This window comes from Ictidomys tridecemlineatus, chromosome 6 (assembly GCF_052094955.1).
Source record: "Ictidomys tridecemlineatus isolate mIctTri1 chromosome 6, mIctTri1.hap1, whole genome shotgun sequence".
Classification (NCBI taxonomy): domain Eukaryota; kingdom Metazoa; phylum Chordata; class Mammalia; order Rodentia; family Sciuridae; genus Ictidomys; species Ictidomys tridecemlineatus.
Window position 1 is genome coordinate 155,586,103 of NC_135482.1, and position 13,867 is coordinate 155,599,969.

Sequence of the window (13,867 nt, forward strand, 5' to 3'; positions counted from 1 at the left end):
TTAAATTAAAGATGATAATATTAATTTATATTTAATTATAATATAATTTATATTTAAAAATTTGTTTCAGACTAAATTAATTTTAATGAAAATGTTCTTAATGGTTCTAGAAACTACGGGTGTCAGAAGCAATTGCCATATAATCTGCTTTCTCTCCTCTCCAACTTTCACCCAGCTCAAGCTGGAAACTCTTGATTCATCTTTTATCTTAATTTACAAAAATAAAAAAGATTAACTTTAAATACACTTTTTGATAACCCAGAGAAGCGTTTAGATAAACAGTCCAGATTTTAATGATATATTCTTACAAATTAACTTTTCTATTGGAAATGATCGATGTATTAAGACTTTTGGTTTGACTCACACTTAACGTGTAGAAACCATTTTCCTTATGGACATATTTAACACCTAGAAAATTAAATTTTACCTGAAGTGACTTTGTAGCCAATTGAAATAGTTAAATGGATAGGTTTTGATTAAAGAATTTTGATAAAGAGAATCTTAGAATTGAACCACTAAATTTCATATTTGGGCCCTCCAAGTATAATTTTGTTTTAGTAGTTGGACAATGTTGAACAAAAAGTCCTGATAAAGAACTATTAAGCCTAGTTTGTTCATCTGGTCTCAAGGGACACTTTTGGATCTTCTCACTCAAAATGGCGATATTCAACACCTAGAAAATTGAATTTAACCTCAAGTGACATTGTGGCCAAATGAAATAGTTAAATGGATACTAACAAATAATCCTTGTCCGCGTCATTCTGTTGGATAATTTGAGTGAGTTTCTCAACCTCAACTTTAGACAGCGCATTTATCTGTTTGGTTAAAGATATATTCTTTGAATTACAAAGTTGAATATCAAGTATTCGTTCTTTGATTCTTTTCACAAAATTTTCCATTTTGGCTTTACATATGGCATGGTTTTCACTCCCATTTTCTATATTAAAGCTTTTCACTTTTGTTTCTGGAAAACTACCAGAATTCTCTGTTTGAATGTCCTGTCTCTCTTCATGCCCCTGGGCTTTCATTTGTTCGATGGTTTTCTGCAAATTCTTAATTTCCTTGTCTTTTTCAAAAAACAGTTGGGTATGTGCTGCCTTCATCTGCTCATACTGGTATTTAAATTTATCCATTTCTTCCTTCTGCTCCTGTAGAGACTGAAGTAGTTGCATTTGACTCTGGTTTTGATCTTCAATGACCTTTTGATGATGTGTAACTTCCTCTTCCAGATGATTCTTGATGATATTCAGTTGAGATACCTTAGATTCTAGTTCTGTGATACTATCGAGGGTTTGAGGCTCTGCCACAGCTCCAAGTGGATTCCGCTGTTCCCTAAGTCTTTCCAATTCTTCTTGCAGATGTCTGTTTTTTTCTTTCATGGAGCTAAGACTTCTGTCTTTTGCCTCTATGGTCTGCCTTAAAGTTTCATCTTGTTTTAAGGCCTGAGAACACTTATCTAAATCCTTTTGCAATTCTGAACTTTCTTGTTTGAGTTGACCAATAAAAACTTCTTTCTCGTTTACAAGTTGCATCAATTGCTTCTGTTCTTCTAAACAAGATGCCAACATTTCCTTAGTTTCTTTTTGATCAGTAGCCATTTGCTCAATATTCTTCTTGAGTCCTGCTATTTCAAAGTCTTTCTCTTGACGGAGTTGCACTACACGCTCCTGTTCCAGCTGTAAGGCAGAGGTATTCCAATTACATGCATTTGAGAGTTCCTGAATAGTCTGCCTGTAATTGTTTGCCTCTTCCAACAGTCTCTTTTTGGCCTGACACAGTTCTACTTGTATCTGTTCTTTCTCTGTTTTCAGAGTCTCCATAATAGTGTCTTTTTCTAGAGAAATTTGGTTGTTACCAGCAATAGATTCTTCCAACTGATGCCTTACATCTTCACATGCTGAAATCAACTTGTCATTTTCCGTTTTGAGATCAAAAGCAACTTTCTTTAAATTTTCATTGAGCTCTTCTACTTCTGCAAGATTTTGCTTCAAGTTAGTAATTTCGACTTCCCCTTCTTTAAGCAAGTCATCCTTAAAATTAGAGTCTTCATTAAGAGCACATCTTAACTCGTTCTGAACTCTACATAGTTCCTCTTCCTTTTGGCTAATGTATTCCTTCAGTTCCAGGTTTTCCTGCTGGATGTTTAAACTACTTTTTTGTGACTGACGTAGCTGACCTACTAAATCTTTGACTTTAACTTCAAGCTTCTGCTTGGTTAAAAGCAAATCACAGAAGATCAGTGCACTCTGAGTTAACTTTTCTTTCTGTACATGCAACTCTTTAATTATGCCCATTTTATCCTTCTCAAGTTGATGAACTCTCTCTTTTTCATCATCCAGTTCTTGTTTCAACTTCTTGATTAGACCATCTCCTTCATTTTGCTGTTTTGATAGCTCATCTATTATCAAATTCATGTGCTTTGTGGCTTCCCGGTGTTCATTGTACAAATATTGTAACTCAGCTATCAGCATTTGCTTTTCGTTAATACTCTCATACAGCTCTTGCTCCTTAGCCTCCAAGTTCAGTGTTAAGTCATGTATTTGTACATTCAAATTCATGTCTGTTGAAGCCACACTTCTAATGACTTCATATTCCCAGCTCAGTTTGCAAAGTGATATCTGAAGTTCTTCCTTTTCTTGACTCAATAATGACTTCTCTTTTTCTAAAACTTGGACATGCATTTGAAGTTTCAGATTGTCTTCAGCAAGGCTGGTATCCTGTCTTAAACTAGTCAGTCTCATGCTTTCAGCATCAGACAGGGCTTGTGCAGAAGATAATTTTTTCTTTATGACTTTGATTGTATCCTCAAGTTCTTTGATTCTTCTTGTGGACTCTAGTTTTTCAGTTTGTAGAACCTGAATAGTGTTTTGCATTTCCCAGACTTGAGACTGATCAGTGACTGAAACTCCTGAGTCACCTAGGTGTAACAGCTTTTCAAGTTCTGCGATCCGTCCTTCATAGTGATTTGACTCCTGTTGATGCTGGTGATTTAACTCTGCCAGTTTCTGTTGATGTTCCTTCTGCAAAATGGACATTTCATGTTGGTGATGATCCATGTCCTGACTTCGGTTTTGTTCCAGTACCTTAATTGTATGGTGTAGTTTGGTGATTTCATTTTGATGTGAATCATTTGTTCCTTGTACCTGCGTGTTACACCTCCAATGGCCAACTTCACAAGGTGCGCTGGTTGCTGGTACACCACCCGCTCCTGAAGGTACTGATTGAGCAGTTGACTGCAGGCTCAACATCTGCTCCTGTAGTGACATCTGGCTTGCTTGAAGATGGCTGATGTCTACCTGTTTCTGTTGCAGCTGATTTTGGTAACTTGTAGATTGAAGGTTTATTTGAAGCTGTGATGCTTCATCCTTTTTTTCCAGATCAGTACAATACTTTTTAAGTCTTGTATTCTCTGATCTCAACCTTGATTCTGTGGTTTCGATTTTTTTTCCTCGACAACAAAGGGAACTGTCTTCCACAGCTTTGGAGACCTCCACAGGCATATCTATGGTGCCGCTGGAGACTTGGCCAGTGGGGGAAGCCAAGCTGCCTCCCACCTGACCCAAGGACTGGCCCTAGCCGAAGCCTAGGCCTCTAAACCACGAAAACATTGCTAGAGCTTCAGAGAGCCCTCAGCTCTGCTCCAAAAACCGCTCTATGACCATCCACCTTCTAGCTGAATGTCCTGGACCGTTGCAGGGTTCAATTATGACCAAAGCATTCAGAATTCTGGGGAGTGCAGGGTTCCTGCCACCTTGGAACTCTGCCTTAAAGGTAGAGGCCTGGCCTTGACTTTGACTAGAAACTTGCCACCAGGGGCTCAGTCACCCCCGCGGGGCCTCTGCTCCCTCCCTGGACTTTCAACCCTCTGGTTGGTTGACTTCTCCTTCAGTGTTAGTGACTCCCCCAGCTCCAGCTGGTCCTGCCACCTCCATGCTGGCCGCCAGAACACCCTCATCTGAGACATATTACCCTGTCTTGGAGGCCTGAAGTTGAAGTTATGTCCTCAAAGACTCAAGTTTTCTATGAAATCTAATCTGTTGGTGATGGTTTCCAGTGGAATTTTCTTTCTTTCTTTTTTTAAATATATGACAGCGGAATGCATTACAATTCTTATTACATACATAGAGCACCAGTTTCAACATCTCTGGTTTTATACAAAGTTTTTGCACACCAATTCATGTCTTCATACATGTACTTTGTATAATAATGATCATCACATTCCACCATCATTTATAATCCCACGCCCCCTCCCTTCTTTTCCCACCCTCTCTGGCCAATCTAGAGTTCCTTTATTCCTCCCATGCTCCCTCTCCCTATCCCACTATGAATCAGCCTCCTTATATCAAAGGAAACATTTGGCATTTGTTTTTGGGGGGATTGGCTAACTTCACTTAGCATTATCTTCTCTAATTCCATCCATTTACCTGCAAATGCCATGATTTATTCTCCTTTATTGCTGAGTAATATTCCATTGTGTATATATATATCACATTTTAGAAAAATCATTCATCCATTTAAGGGCATCTAGGTTGGTTCCACAGTTGAGCTATTGTGATGTGTGATTTGTGTCTTACATTTTCATGAGTTCTGATTGGTTTCTTTTCAAATATATCTATTTCTTTATTGAAGTGGTCTTTTTTCTCCAATATTAGCTTCATTCTTTACTTAGATCTTCTTTTAGTTTAACATTTTAATAATCATTTTTATAATCTTTGAAATTTCACCTACTTCCATATCTGTGGGATCCTTTGTTGGGAGATTCTGAATTTTGGAGGAGATTTCTTAGCCTATTTCCTCATGTTTTCAGAAGTCTTGGTTGGACTTGTGCATCAGTTTAGATGGATTCTCCTTCCTCTTTTAAGTCCTCTTGTGTATAGTTATCTTTTTTGCTTTATGAGTAGATATCCAATGGGCAACCTGAGATGCCCCTCTGATTGTTCCTCCTTGAGACCTGTTTTTTTGTTTTTGATTTTGGTTTTGGTTTTTTGGTTTGAGAGTTTTGTTTCCCCAATTCTCTGCCCTTGAAGTAATGTGAAGGCTCAGGTGGGGCTAGATCATCATGTGTGGAGTGAGATTTGCTGTTACTTACTTGGCAGAGTTGTGAGTATTGCTCCACAGTGAGACCTCGACTCTATGATCTTGAAATGTCCTGATCACTTTCCAGTACCTCTTATAGGAAGTGGGAGTCAGGAATAGCACTACTGTTAGCAACAGAAGTACAGTTTCTGCTGTCCACTTTGACATCTATACCAATAATTGCCACCTATATAGGAATGTTGAGGTGAGCATCAGTACCATCAATACCCAAAATAAAAAATCATGAACTCGGTCAAGAATTAAACAGGTGTCTACTATGTTGGGTATTCTATCAATAATCACAACAACATGAATGGGGTATGAGTTACATTAATTATCTAATTCTATTAGACAGTTAAAGTTTCTTAAGTAAAGAGAAAATAGGGTAGGAAGGCAACAAAAGTTTAAAATATGTTAAGTAAACAAAAGAGAGTCAGGAGATAGTTAGCTGATACTGACTATAAAGAAAGAATTACAAAAACAATTAACTAAAAGTAATTAAAAGACAAAAGATGAGAGGGAGCATGAAAATTTGGTATTGGGGTGGAGAGAAACTAAAGAAGTGGGATTAAGGACATAAACCAATATAGAAACAAACAAGCAAATGTAAGATCAAAACAGTTCAAACCTATATATAATTATATCCTACCTAAGTCAAAACAAGGCTAAATCATAAACAGATTCAAAAGAAAGCAATTAAATGAAAGTAAAATTACATAAATATATATTTTTTCTAACCTATCCACACAGTGAGGATACACACACACACACACACACACACACACACACACACACCCCTCAAAAATTGCAGAATAAAAAGAAATAACAAATGAATAAAATATAATAATTAGCCAACCACAGAAATATGGTTTATTTATCCCAGGTTATTAAGGAAAATGTGTATTATATGGTATAAACTATGTAATTTCTAATACACACATCACAATTTAGGCAAATAAGCTCAAGAACTCTAAACTGAATTTAAAATACAGCACTCTTCATTAGGGTAGGCACTAGATTGACACAAATAAAATATGAAAGTCAAGGATAAATACATATGGAAAAAGAATTTATAAAAATATATATAACCAATAGTATGAACTCATTGAATGAGTTAAGAGAAAAAATAGATTATGAAACATCATAAATAATATATCTAATTATGTTTTGACAAAGTAGCTATGTTTGAGTTTCAAGGAGCTGGAAATATTTAGCCATGACCAAATCAAGCACTGTTTTCTCTGGGCTGATTATTCCCAGTTCTTCTCTCATAACTTATGTGGCTTCAGTTCAAGCACTTTCACCATCCTACTCACATCTCTTTGGATATATTCTGCCTTAACATAATCCTATAGAAGATGAATGATAGTTGAAGAATAGCCCAATTGGCTACTTACAGAAGAGGCCCATTCTGTTTTGTAATGGGGATGCCGCTTTGTAATAATGCAGCCTGAATTGAGAAGTGCTTTGTACTGTAGTCATATTGTATTGCTCACTCATATTAAACTCATTCTACTAATCTGAAAGATCACATTGGCATACACAGGTACACTCCAGCATATGCTGGAACATGGAACTCTTACTGCCATTTCATAACATATTCCTTACTTGCTCATCCTGGACCTTATGGAATAGTGAATAGAATATGACACTGAGAATAAAATTTGGTTTAGGATAGTGAATATGTTAACTTGAAACTAAATATGTTCTACAAGGGAAAATAAATCACCTATTGCTTTAAAAGGTCCTTTAGTACAACTCTGGGGCTGTTGTCAAGGGGCATTGGCAATAGTGTATAGGTCAAAGAAGATGCCCAGGTACATCAGGTCCAACCAAGTCCAGTTGCGTTAATAAGAGTCACAGCTTCCAAACAGGGAGTCATGACTGGTTCTTCTGCTAGCTCTGAATTCTGTTGCATCTTTAAAACTTCCTCGTACTTTTACACCTTGTTTTCTCCTTCCTAGTGAGTCTAGAAGTTTCATGGCATGAGCAGAAAGTTTTGGTGGTAGAATAGCTGGATGAGATACTCTTTCCAGAAATTGAACAAAAAGTTCTGATTAAGAACTATTAAGCCTAGTTTTCTCATTCTGGTCTCAAAGGCATATTGGTGACACTTTTGGATCTTCCCATTTAAAAGGGCTAATCCTTGTTCTCTTTCCATAGTGAAGTCTGGAGTTGCTGCTAGAGGTCAAGGACATTCTAGGTGTATGAAACTGGAGACATTCTATCACAGAGAGCTCGTCTCTCCACATCTTTCTGCTGGATAAGTGAGTTTCTCAACCTCATCTTTAGACAGTTGATCAATCTGTTTGGTTAAAGATATATTCTTTGAATTCCGAAGTTGAATCCCAAGTACTCGTTCTTTGATTCTTTTCACAAATTTTTCTGTTTTGGCTTTGCATATGGCATGATTTTCACTCCCATTTTCTATATTAAGGCTTTTCACTTTTGTTTCTGGAAAACTACCAGAATTCTCTGTTTGAATGTCCTGTCTCTCTTCATGCCCCTGGGCTTTTATTTGTTCGATGGTTTTCTGCAGATTCTTAATTTCCTCGTCTTTTTTGAAAAAAACAGTTGGGTATGTGCTGCCTTCATCTGCTCAAACTGGTATTTAAATTTATCCATTTCCTCCTTCTGCTCCTGTAGAGACTGAAGTAGTTGCATTTGACTCTGGTTTTGATTTCCAATGACCTTTTGATGATGTATAACTTCCTCTTCCAGATGATTCTTGATGATATTCAGTTGAGATACCTCAGATTCTAGTTCTGTGATACTATCGAGGGTTTTAGGCTCAGCCATAGCTCCAACTCGATTTTGCTGTTCCCTAAGTCTTTCCAATTCTTCATGCAGATGACTGTTTTCTTCTTTCATGGAGCTAAGACTTCTGTCTTTTGCCTCTATGGTCTGCCTTAAAGTTTCATTTTGATTTAAGGCCTGAGAACACTTATCTAAATCCTTTTGCAGTTCTGAACTTTCTTGTTTGAGTTGGTCAATAAAAACTTCTTTCTCATTTATAAGTTGCATCAATTGCTTCTGTTCTTCTAAATGAGATGCTAACATTTCCTTAGTTTCTTTTTGATCAGTAGCCATTTGCTCAATATTCTTTTTGAGTCCTGCTATTTCAAAGTCTTTCTCTTGACTGAGTTGCACTACACGCTCCTGTTCCAGCTGTAAGGCAGAGGTATTCCAATTACATGCATTTGAGGGTTCCTGAATAGTCTGCCTGTAATTGTTTGCTTCTTCCAACAGTCTCTTTTTGGCCTGACACAGTTCTACTTGTATCTGTTCTTTCTCTCTTTTCAGCATCTCCATAATAGTGTCTTTTTCTAGAGAAATTTAGTTGTTACCAGCAATAGATTCTTCCAACTGATGCCTTACATCTTCATATGCTGAAATCAACTTGTCATTTTCCGTTTTCAGATCAAGAGCAACTTTCTTTAAATTTTCATTGAGCTGTTCTACTTCTCAAGATTTTGCTTCAAATTTATAATTTTGACTTCCCTTTCTTTAAGCAAGTCATCCTTAAAATTACTGTTAGAGAGTCTTCATTAACAGCATGTCTTAACTCATTCTGAACTCTACATAGTTCCTCCTCCTTTTGGCTAATGTGTTCCTTAAGTTCCAGGTTTTCCTGCTGGATGTTCAAAACTACTTTTTTGTGACTGACTTTGCTGACCTACTAAATCTTCAACTTTATCTTCAAGCTTCTGCTTGGTTAAATGCAAATAATGGAGGCTCAGTGCACTCTCAGTTAGCTTTTCTTTCTGTACATGCAACTCTTTAGTTATGTCCATTTTATTCTCCTCAAGTTGATGAACTCTCTCTTTTTTATCATCCAGATCTTGTTTCAACTTCTTGATTAGACCATCTCCTTCATTTTGCTGTTTTGATAGCTCATTTATTATCAAATTCAGGTGCTTTGTAGCTTCCCGGTATTCATTGTCCAGTTCTTCTAACTGAGCTATCAGCATTTCCTTTTCATTAATACTCTCATTCAGTTCTTGCTCCTTAGCCTCCAAGTTCAGTGTTAAGTCATGTATTTGTACATTCAAATTCATGTCTGTTGAAGTCACAATTTTAATGACTTCATATTCCCAGCTCAGTTTGCAAAGTGATATCTAAAGTTCTTCCTTTTCTTGACTCAATAATGACTTCTCTTTTTCTAAAACTTGGACATGCATTTGAAGTTTCAGATTGTCTTCAGCAAGGCTGGTATCCTGTCTTAAACTAGTCAGTCTCATTGTTTCAGCATGAGACAGGGCTTGTTGGAGTCTGAACACTTCTCCCACTGATGAACTCCATGGAGGAATTGTTCCCTTTTCTGCCACAGGATTACTCTGCTCCATCACAGAAGGCTGCAATTTACTACATTCCAGTTTCAAGGTTTCACACTCTTCAGTTATTTGTCACTTTTCCACACTGAGCTGCTCTTTATCTCTCTTTGGGACATTTCTGTCGTTTTCTGCAGAAGATAAGTTTTTCTTTATGTCTTTGATTGTATCCTCAAGTTCTTTGATTCTTCTTGTGGACTCTAGTTTTTCAGTTTATAGAACCTGAATAGTGTTTTGCATTTCCCAGACTTGAGACTGATCAGTGACAGTAACTCCTGAGTTACCTTGGTGTAACAGCTTTTCCAGTTCTGCAATCCGTCCTTCATAGTGATTTGATGCTGGTGATTTAATTCTGCCAGTTTCTGTTGATGAGCATTCTACAAAATAGACATTCCATGTTGGTGATGATCCATGTCCTGACTTTAGTTTTGTTCCAGTACCTTAATTGTATGGTGTAGTTTGCAGATTTCACTTTGATCCGAATCATGTGTTCCTTGTGCCTGAGTGTTATGCTACCAATGGCCAATTTCACATTCAAGTCTTGAAACTTCATTTGATAATCTATTTATTTCCTGTTGTGATGAAATTATGTCACTAAAGTCCTTGGCATCATTATGGAAAGGTGAAAAATATTGCCTGAGTCCATAACTGAATGAACAAGGTGCGCTGGTTGCTGGTACACCACCCGCTCCTGAAGGTACTGATTGAGCAGCTTACTCCAGGTTCAACACCTGCTCCTGTAGTGCCATCTGGCTTGCTTGAAGATGGTTGATTTCTACCTGTTTCTGTTGCAGCTGATTTTGGTAACTTGTAGATTGAAGGTTTATTTGAAGCTGTGATGCTTCATCCTTTTTTTCCAGATCAGTACAATACTTTTTAAGTCTTGTATTCTCTGATCTCAACCTTGATTCTGTGGTTTCGATTTTTTTCCTCGACAATGAAGGGAACTGTCTTCCACAGCTTTGGAGACCTCCACAGGCATATCTATGGTGCAGCTGGAGACTTGGCCAGTGGGGGAAGCCAAGCTGCCTCCCTCCTCACCCAAGGACTGGCCCAAGCCGAAGCCTAGGCCTCTAAAGCATTGCTAGAGCTTCAGAGACCCCTCAGCTCTGCTCTGAAAAACTCTCTATTGCCATCCACCTTCCAGCTAATGTCCTGGAGTATTGCGGGGGTCAATTATGACCAAAGATTCAGAATTCTGGGCAGTGCAGGGTTCCTGCCACCTTGGCACTCTGCCTTAAATGTAGAGGCCTGTCCTGGGCTTTGACCAGGAACTTGCCGCTAGGGGTGCAGTCACCCCTGTGGAGCCTCTGCTCCCTCCCTAGACTTTCAGCCCTCTGGTTGGGTGACTTCTCACTCAGAGTTAGTGCCTCCCCCAGCTCTATGAGCTGGTCCTGCCACCTTCATGCTGGCCACCAGAACATCCCCATCTGAGAGCCTTTACCCTGTCTTGGAGGCCTGAAGTTGAAGTTCTGTCCTCAAGGTCTCAAGTTCTGTTTTCTATGCAATCTAATCTGTTGGTGATGGTTTCCAGTGGAATTTTCTTTATATATATATATATGACAAGGGAATGCATTAGAATTCTTATTACACACATGGAACACAATTTTCCACATCTCTGGTTTATACAAAGTTTTTGCACACCAATTCATGTCTTCATACATGTACTTTGTATAATAATGATCATCACATTCCACCATCATTTACAATCCTATGTCCCCTCCCTTCCCCTCCCACCCCTCTGGTCAATCTTGAGTTCCTCTATTCCTCCCATGTTCCCTCTCCCTATCCCACTATGAATTAGCCTCCTTATATCAAAGGAAACATTTGGCATTTGGTTTTTTGGGATTGGCTAACTTCACTTAGCATTATCTTCTCTAACTCCATCCATTTACCTGCAAATGCCATGATTTTATTCTCCTTTATTGCTGAGTAATATTCCATTGTGTATATATGCCACATTTTTTTTTGTCCATTCATCTATTGAAGGGCATCTAGGTTGGTTCCACATTGAGCTTTTGTGAAGTGTGATTTGTGTCTTTCATTTCCATGAGTTCTGTTTTCAGTATTTCTATTTCTTTATTGAAGTGGTCTTTTATCTCCAATATTAGCTTTCTTCATTCATTGCTTAGATCTTCTTTTAGTTTAATAAATTTTAATTTTCATTTTTTATAATGAAATTAATAATCATTTTTAATAATCATTTTAATAATCATTTTTTATAATCTTTGTGCGAAATTTCATCTACTTCCATATCTGTGAGATCCTTTTGTTGGGAGAAGGAATTTTGGGGCAGATTTCTTGGCCTATTTCTTCATGTTTTCAGATGTCTTGGTTGGACTTGTGCATCAGTTGAGATGGATTCTCCTTTTAAGTCCTCTTCTGGATATTTATCTTTTTTTGCTTTATGAGTAGATATCCCAGAGTGCAACCTGAGGTGCCTCTCTGATTGTTCCTCCTTGAGACCTGTTTTTTTTTGGGGGGGGGAATTTTGTTTCCTCAATTCTCTGCCCTTGAAGTAATGTGAAGGCTCGGATGGGGCTAGATCATCATGTGTGGAGTGAGATTTGCTATTACTTACTTGGCTGAGTTGTGAGTATTGCTCCACAGTGAGATCTCCACTCTATGATCTTGAAATTCCCAGTCACTTTCCAGCCCCTATTACAGGAAGTGGGAGTCAGGAATAGCACTACTGTTAGCAACAGATGCACAGTGTCTGCTGTCCACTTTGACATCTATAGCAATAATTGCCACCTATATAGGAATGTTGAGGTGAGCATCAGTACCATCAATACCCAAAATAAAAAATCATGAACTCAATCATGAATTAAACAGCAGGTGTCTACTATGTCGTGTATTCTATCAATATCACAGCAACATGAATGGGATAAGAATTACATTAACTATCTAATTCTATTAGACAGTAGAATTAAAGTTTCTTAAGTAAAGAGAAAATAGGGTAGGAAGGCAAGAAAAGGTTTGAAATATGTTAAAAAGTAAACAAAATAGAGTCAGGAGATAGGTAGCTGATGTTGACTATAAAGCAGGAAGAACAAAAAATAACTAAAAGTAATTAAAAGACAAAAGAGGAGAGGGAGCATGAAAATTTGGTATTGGGGTGCGGAGAAACTAAAGAAGTGGTACTAAGGACAAAAACCAGTATACAAACAAATAAGCAAATGTAAGATCAAAACAGTTAAAGCCTAAATATAATTATATCCCACCTAAGTCAAAACAAGGCTAAATCATAAACAGGTGCAAAAGAAAGCAATTATATGAAGTAAAATTACATAAATATATATATATATATATATATATATATTTAAACCTATTCACACAGTGAGAATACCCACACACACACATACACCAAAACTTGCAGAAAATGGAAAAAAAATACAATAAAAAATTTTAAATTTTTAACCATGTAAAAATTAGGGGAAAAAAAAGAAGAGAAAAAAATTAGGGAGAATACGTAGAAAAAAGGGAAAATACGGAGATGAGTAAAAACAGAAAAAAAATTTAATGGGAAATAAAATTCTTGTTTCCTCTGAGGTGGTCAAACTCTTGAAAGAGAGGGGTTTGCATTTTTTATATCTATTGTTTTGCATTGTTTATATCTATTGTTGGCTCTGTAACTCTGGGGTGAAGAGCTGGGGGTTGTTAGGACTCACATCTTTGTATCCTAACCAGCTGCAGTCCTTGTGGCTAGGGAGATCTCTTAGCTTTCAGTCTCTCAGTAAAAGGTGGGATCCACCTGGGAGGCTGACAAATGGTGTATTCCTGTAGTGGGGGTGGTGTAGAGTTCAAAACTGGAAGTTGCAGTAGTTGGGGTTTAGTCTTGGCTGAACTTTGGAACTCTGGTAGGTATTTGAGATTTGCTGGAGGCCCCCTATTGTTGAGGTGACTCTGATCTCTGTTGGATGTCTGGATCTTGAGGTTTTCATTAAAATCCACTTTCAGGGTATAGGGACTAAAGTTTCCTATCCACCACTGTTAATACGAATTACCAGGTACCCAGCCTGGGATGCAGAAGTTCCAGTGTGGCCCTTATTAGCATCTTCCCAGAATCTCTGGTGGGGAGCTCTTTGTCCTTGAAATTAGGAGGCTGTTTGCTCCAGGCACAATTTTCTGTGCACCTATTTCAGTCACTGTGGTTGAGTCACACTCTGGGATTCATCAGAGATGACTGTTTGCAACTTCCTTTATGAGTTCCTGATCTACTGTCTGCTGGCTACCACACAGTGCTTATACATAGGTCCTGTACTGGTAACCAGCTTTCACAGGGGTGATACCTAATTCCTGCTGAACTCAACCACGTGCCAAGTGATTTGGGGTTGGATTTCACTGAATTACTTTCCCATTAACTGGGTCCATTAATATGAGCCACTCTCTCTATTCCACACGTTCCCCAAATTCAATTCAAAATGTTTTTTAAAAATAAATCATGGTGTCCTCTCTCT

The 13,867-nt window shown here is 37.8% G+C and overlaps 1 protein-coding gene, 1 long non-coding RNA gene and 1 pseudogene across 3 annotated transcripts in view; 1 reads left to right on the plus strand and 2 right to left on the minus strand.

The window, feature by feature from the left end:
- LOC144365062 (uncharacterized) overlaps positions 1-13,867 on the plus strand; it is a 162,997-nt gene that overhangs the window by 142,564 nt on the left and 6,566 nt on the right. The gene's annotated exons all lie outside the window — the stretch shown is intronic.
- Positions 1-13,867, minus strand: part of LOC120888434 (von Willebrand factor A domain-containing protein 8-like) — a 183,708-nt gene that overhangs the window by 77,703 nt on the left and 92,138 nt on the right. The gene's annotated exons all lie outside the window — the stretch shown is intronic.
- LOC144378446 (thyroid receptor-interacting protein 11 pseudogene) lies at positions 7,055-10,814 on the minus strand (annotated as a pseudogene).